The sequence below is a fragment of the Etheostoma spectabile genome, chromosome 8 (genome assembly GCF_008692095.1).
Source record: "Etheostoma spectabile isolate EspeVRDwgs_2016 chromosome 8, UIUC_Espe_1.0, whole genome shotgun sequence".
NCBI lineage: Eukaryota > Metazoa > Chordata > Actinopteri > Perciformes > Percidae > Etheostoma > Etheostoma spectabile.
The window spans coordinates 24,009,404-24,016,810 of NC_045740.1; the positions used below are offsets into that span (position 1 = coordinate 24,009,404).

The 7,407-nt window shown below is 40.0% G+C and overlaps 1 protein-coding gene and 1 long non-coding RNA gene across 2 annotated transcripts in view; both read left to right on the plus strand.

Moving 5' to 3' along the window:
* necab2 (N-terminal EF-hand calcium binding protein 2) overlaps window positions 1–7,407 on the plus strand; it is a 219,507-nt gene that overhangs the window by 17,259 nt on the left and 194,841 nt on the right. The gene's annotated exons all lie outside the window — the stretch shown is intronic.
* Window positions 1–7,407, plus strand: part of LOC116694463 (uncharacterized) — a 16,728-nt gene that overhangs the window by 9,195 nt on the left and 126 nt on the right. The gene's annotated exons all lie outside the window — the stretch shown is intronic.

Below are 7,407 nucleotides of genomic sequence, written 5' to 3' on the forward strand. Positions count from 1 at the left end.
ATTTTGAGGTGTGTTTAGGATCATTGTCCATTTGTAGAAGCCATCCTCTCTTTAACTTTAGCTTTTTTACAGATGGCATCAAGTTAGCGTCCAAAATTTGCTGAAATTTTAATGAATCCATTTTTCCTTCTACTCGTGTAATTTTCCCTGTCCCACTGGCTGCAATACAACCCCAAAGCATGATTGATCCACACCCCATGCTTAACAGTTGGACAGAGGTTCTTTTCATTAAATTCTGTGCCCTTTCTTCTCCAAACGCACCTTTGCTCATTCCGGCCAAAAAGTTCTATTTTAACCTCATTGGTCCACAGAACTTGTTCCCACAATGCAACAGGCTTGTCTATACGTTCATTTGCAAACTTCAAACGCAGATTTTTGTGGTGAGGACGTAGAAGAGGTTTTCTTCTGATGACTCTTCCATGAAGACCATATTTGTACAAGTATCTCTTTATAGTGGAATGGTGTAGCACAACTCCAGTGTCTGCCAGGTCTTTCTGGGTGGATCGTGCAGTCAAACTCACAATCCTGCAAGCTGTTCTGTCTGATATTTTTCTTGGTCTTCCAGATCTTGCTTTAACTTCCACTGTTCCTGATGACTGACATTTCTTAATTACATTCCAAACAGAGGATATTGGCATCTGAAAACGCTTTGCTATCTTCTTATAGCCTTCTCCTGCTTTATGAGCGTCAACTATTTTCAGTTTCAGTTTTCTAGACTACTGCTTAGAAGAAGCCACGGTGCTGATTGTTGGGGTGAGGTCAGATGAGTCTGGGCATTTAAAACCTTAAGACTGACATCACCTGGTCTTTGCAGACGATGATTGAGAACAATCCATGACACTGTCATGTCTCAGGTTTCCAAAGGGGGCGGTGCATGCTATAAACTCTGCAGGGTGCCCAAACTTTTGCAGAACCCATTTTTTTTGTTTTCTGTTATTTTGAATAATGATGGAATAAATGATGGAAATAAAATCAAACTTTTTGTGACATATTATACGAATTTCAAATCTGTCATTTTGTGCCTTTTGGAGATTTTTTCATCTTTTCTTGGCTTCTTAATGCACATTAATGCAAATTTTTACCTGGGATGCCCAAACTGTAATCATGACTGGAGCAAAGCAGAAAGTAATGTATAAGCGCCAAGTGAAAATGAAAGTAAACTGCAATTTTCTTTTAAACTTTACAAAACAAAAGGAGCTATGTCACGTTAAGCATCACATGTGTAACCGGAAGTCACATAACGTGTGATTTGACCACAAACGTTCTGTGGTTTAGAAATAAGGATGGGAAAGGGTCCTGTGGATTGTCTTCAGGGCAGTAAATTAACTGTTTACATCACCAGCCAACATGGTTAGTAGATTTTTAAGTTACCAGTAGGCCTGCACGATTAATCGTTATAAAATCACAATCTCAATTTACCCTGTTCACGATTTAATTTTTAAATGAATTTGATTTTTATGAAAAAATTGCCAAAATGTTTTTAGTGACTTAAGTTCTCATTTAATTTTACGAGCCAAATGCATCACAAACGATACTACTTTCTTCTGTGAGTTTTAAACAGACTGTATGAAATAGGTTTTAAAGCGCTGCAATGCTCTCTCTTCTCTTCACTGAGGCCTCTATTTTTACAGGCTTGTGGTGATGCGCAATGTGCTATAGGTGCCAAAAAATGGTTTGGTTTGGTTTGGTTCAAATGATCAAGTAAATGTCCTTAGTTTTCATCTTTGTCAATGTTTTTTGTAGAGTAAATAACGTTATATCTTTTCAACCGTGACATTTCCCGTAGACGTGTATCGTTTCTGACTGGGAACCCAAAAATTCCGACATTTAAAAATTAACACAATAAACAACATAGTCCGTGCCCCTCGCATGGCCTCATGGGGGTACCAAAAGTCTGAAGAAAGCGACATTTTTATTTGATTATGACTGTGTCAGATAAAAGCAAGTGCCTTGCAGTGTAAGGTGGTAAAATATGTGGACAGTAAATTACAGTGAAAACCCACAAATTTGAAAGTAGCCTACATTTGAGAAACAAACACAAGGAGGCCAACCTTGCTTACCTTAACAAGGCAAAGGAGAACGCCAAGCCCCCTTTCCCCAAAACAGAAGCTACCCCCGGTAATGTTATGGGCGGATGTATGGATACCTAGGGCCAGCAGCATGACGGAGACAACTGCAGGACAGAGAACAGCGACCCGATGGCTGGTTAGTAAATGTGCACAAACACCAAAAGCGGGAGGGAACGTGGGTTAATATGTGGATTAATACAGGGATGGCTACACAACTGTGTGAGTCGATTGACTTTACATGACACTTTACTCGGACCAAAGTTTGAACACCTGTTGATGTCTGTCTTCTTTAGTCTGTTGGCAGTTTAGGTTTTTCTCCTGGAACACGTCAAACACATTCTGCTCTTACTGCGGCGTCTTGTGTAGACTGTTTACATCTGTGTGCTCATCATCATATGTACATTGTTTGTGTTATGGTTGAATCCATTTTGAATACATATTTCTAAAATTGTATGATGTTTTTATTACACAATACTTTTTCTGACCTTTTCGTATCCACAGACAAATAACCCATATTACAAAAAGACTATAACTAAACTAGAACAAAGCATTTTCAAAAAATAAAAAACTCGCTTTAAAAACTTATTAAAACTAAACCGAATTTGAACACAAAGTCAAGATTTTAGTCAAAATAAAACTAAAAACAATTTAAAGCCCTCGTCGTATTAAATAGTAAACAACCTATATCGTTGGATTGGTCTGGAGGACTTGTTGGATAATGAAATGTGTCTGAATGTGTAAAAGTCTTTTTAGAGACAGTTTCATATATTTTTTAAGTGATAACTCTAATAAGCTCTGCTCCAGTTCCATTCTCAAGTGTGATGTACAGGAAGCTGTGTACTTCGCAGACTGTCTGTTTAATAGGAATATGTTAGAAGGGATACCCCACACCAAAATTATTTTAGTACCACCCATGTATTCCCTGTAGGTTGGAAAGACATCTGTTAAAGTTGTCAGTTTCCTTCCCAAGAACAATTACAGCCCACTGGTGACGCTCATGCAGCATAACCCACTTCTCTTCTGACTAGCTGTGTGTTTACTGTGTTCCAAGTTAAAAGGTACGTTTGGCAAAAAAAACTTAAACATGATTGATGCATGCAATGAATCATCATTGACACAAAGTGTAACTCCATTCATCTCCCTCTCACTGTCTTTCTGTCTGTTCCTTTCATCTTTGTCATCCCCCTCACTGTCTTTCTCTCCGTCCTCCACCTCTCCTCCATCATTGTGCTGTCTCCTGGCAGTTGTAGCTCACTCTGAAACACTGATCAAAGTACCAGACCTGCCACTCTCAATTCCATAGGCAACACAATACAAGTATCAATCTATTATTATGTGTTGGGGTCAGTTTCTCTGCTTGACAATCCCAATTTGCAGCAATAAAATTGAAGTGAGAAGAACAAGCAGAGAAATGTATATTTTTAGATGAAACAGATGTTGACAAAGTTTCCTTTTGGGGACATAATTTGAAATTGGGAAAAATTTGAAGTTAGAAAAAAGGTAATGAATTGGAATATATTGCAGAATATTGCAATATGTTTAAAATCGCAATAATAATATTGTATTGTGACATACGTGACACACACACACACACACACAGAGCAAGTAATCATTGGTGTGTAGATCAGTCGACTTTGTTCTATGTGTATGCACATAATAATTGTGACTCTATCTTCTGCTATACCTGCTGCACAGTGGCTCCTAACAAGTCTTATCACACACCCCTGCACTTAAACTTTATCTGGTCAAGACACACTTTTTGTTGGATTCGACTGTACGGGCTGCAGGAGTTAACCAATTTATGGATTTAAACATTTATATTTGCAGTTGTTTGACCACTGGGTTATTTCTGCTGCAAAGTGTGTTTAACCATCTGTCGCCTCAGCTGCTGTGACTTAATGTAAATGTTCGATCATTGCCATGGCAATAACCGTCCAAATCAGTATTTGAATACTTTGTTTTTTTAGTTATTATTTTTATTATTTCCAGTATGCATAACCCCAAAAAAACAGAATAGCCAATGAAATAATTAGTAATCCCACATTATTCATTCATGCATCAACATGAATTTGGTATTCTTCATATCGCAATATATCGCAGGAAATCTTTTTTCGCAATGTCAGATCTTTATCCAATATCGTGCAGGCCTACTCCACGTACTGAAATCTATAAGTAGACGGAAAACATGTCTCAGCCTGCCTTACTTCATCCTGGTGCTATCATCTAACAATGCCAGCACCAAAGGTGAAAGACTGACTACCTGAGGGCTAGCAACTCGGCAACAAGATGCAAAATGTTGAAAAAGTCAAGGGCCCCCTTGGCAAAGCATCAAAGGTATCCGAATACTTTCCACTGAAGCTTCGAAGCTCAAAAAGTTTTATTCGGGAAAGCGCTATATTAAGTAAAAAAAAACACAGCTTCAGTCTCAAAATAATACAGGATGTTGAATTGTTAGCATTGACATCTGAACGAGAAATACTAGGAAGACAAAGAACAGCTGGACAGCAAACAATGTGAGCAGAGCATGGTGGACGGATGAATCCAACAGTAAAAATTGGCAAAACGGTCCCGCTGAGCCATCTTGTAAAAGTAGGCTTTTTGTGGCTTGTTGCTCAAGGGCTGTGAGAGCGAAATCCCTGACGATTCATAAATAATAAATAATGTGGTATATTTATCAAGTGTGATGCAAATTGATGATCTGAGTTGATTAAGTCACAGTACCACACTAAGCATCTTCATTACAATGATGCAATCACTTTCTACTGACAAATCCAAGTTGGAGTCTTGGGAAAACATTTTATGTCAAATGTTTCCCATTGTCTAATAATATCACAAAGCTGGATCTGGCAGCGGAGTCATGGAAAGAGATCATGTCAAACATAAACTTGATCATTGCTTTTAAGTCAGTGACAGAATGGAGCTGCATTTCCCCAATGGAAAATTGCGGCATTGCAAACACATGAAAATCATTTGACCTGGCTCGTTGGTCTAGGAGCATGATTCTTGCTTAAACTTTGTGAGGTCCTGGGCTCAATTTCCCTAAGGGGCAAATGTCTCTCTTTTTCTTGGTAATGGTTTTAACAAAACACGTTTGAAACCTTGTCACAAAAGGCTGTGCAGTTTATAAATGTCCACATAAAGCCCTTCTTGCAATGGACATGACTTGGCCAGGTAACTAACGCTCACCTGAGAATGCTGTAGGGCAATTGTTTCATTGTGCTGGAGTCAGCCATTTTTGTTTCTTATCTGAAGTCTATCTAGGTTCAAGTCTTGGTGGAATGTAGACATTTTAGTTCACGCAAAAACTAGAACAAAGAGTAAAAGGCAGTAAAGCCGTTAAACTTCTCTGATTTTATTGTAAAACTGAAGACACACCTCTCGTCAAATGATTAGTATTATGACCCCCAGGCATGGTCAAAACTTCATGTACTTTATATATAGACCATAAGAATGAGATAAGAGATAAGAATGAGAGATATGTAAGCTATCAAAATGGCTTTCGCTGGATGTCTCAGCTGACCTTTTGGGACAGATGAGCCATTTTGACTTCTAATCTAAGAAGTAGTGGGAAAACAACTGCTGCGCCCATATGGTGAAGGTACCACTTGAGAATCTTGAGATATTCAGGGCACGTCCTTTTTGGGAGGTACCTCAGTGCATGCCTAGAAAATCCCGAAGTACTACATATCCCATCTGGCCCGGGAATTCTTAGGGATTCCCAAAGAAGACCTGGAGGACGCAAAAGTGGAGGATTGCATCTAGGCAACGTTGCCGAGCCGGCTTTCACTGCGACTTAACCTGGATAGGGGAGGATGGATGGATGGATGGATGGATGGATGGATGGATGGATAGATCCTACAGTATAAAACGGGAAAATGGTACGCTGAGCAATCCCACAGGAAATTTTACGGCTCGTTGGTTTAGGAGAGGTTGGTCCAAGAGATCCCAGGGTCAATTCCTGGATAAGCCTACAGTCCTTAGTGAGTGTAGAAGTGATTGTTTAGGTTGAATAAGTAACATCCGTCAACATTGAACAATGTGGTATATTTATCGGGTCTCCTCTCATGGCAGCGGGATTCTTGTTGGATCACATATCACATGAACATCCATCCTGTCAGGCTTCACATAATGCGGTTGTGTCTGAAGTACTAACTTACCGAACCAATCAGCAAACGGTGAGAAGCTATTGGCAGCTACGGGTGTGGTTTAGGTGTGTGTGATTGCCATGACGGATGTTCCTTCAATCACCTGCCAAGTATTTCTTTATTTTTAAGTGCATTGGGTCACAATTATAAATGTGGCGTACGCAGGAAAAAAAATGTGAACGCCACTTCCCACGCAAAGGTTGTGATTTATAAAAAAGAAACTTGATAGGAGAATGTGCGGTCCTCGAATGTACATTTTGAAGACGCTGGGAGTAGGGGACGCTGATGGTGAGGAGGTGAACTGATGTCGGACTGCAGAAAGGAAATGTGGGAATTCAATGCAATTCAATTTTATTTATACAGCGCTAAATCCCAACAACAGTTATCTCATTGCGCTTTTCATAAAAGAGCAGGTCTAGACCGTACAGCACTACGACACAGGGGCAAGGAAAAACTTTCTTTCAAGAGGCAGAAACCTCAAGCAGCACCATGGCTCAGGGTGGGCGGTCACCTGCCTCGACTGGTTGGGGGTGAGAGAAAGAGAGAGAGAGACAGAGAAAGAGAGAGACACAGACAGACAGAGAGAGACATGGAGAATTGTAGCTGAGGGTGTCGAGCAGGAACATGGAGGCAGCAGGTGACTCCAACCACAGATCCAGAGCCAGAAACACCTGCAGGAAGCAATAGGAGGAGAGAGGAGAGGGGCGAGAGAGCACAAGACTCCAGGAAAGGGAAGAAATCAAGTTAGTAACATGCATTAATATAAGGAGGTTGCATATAGATGGAGAGAAGGAGGAAGAGAGAGGTGCTCAGTGCATCATGGGAAGTCCCCCAGCAGTCAAGGCCTGTAGCAGCGTGACGAAGGGATGGTTCAGGACTCTCCTGAGCCAGTCCTAATTATAAGCTTAGGAATATTGATTGCTCATAATATTTTCAAGTATTGATTCCTCACACAAGTTTTTTCACTCCATATCATCCATGTTATCATGATAAAGAAAAATCCAGCAGTGTTATTTGGGCTTGTATTAAGTGATACTTGTTCCATAAACACCTCGTAAAATCCAACTTAAATCTTAAATCAAAATGTGTTCTTAATATTTAATAAGTGCTGTCTCACCGTCTCATTGTCTGCTACGGAGCGCAGGAGGAGGAGATGGCCCGACTGTATGGAATACAGGATAGCATCTAATACC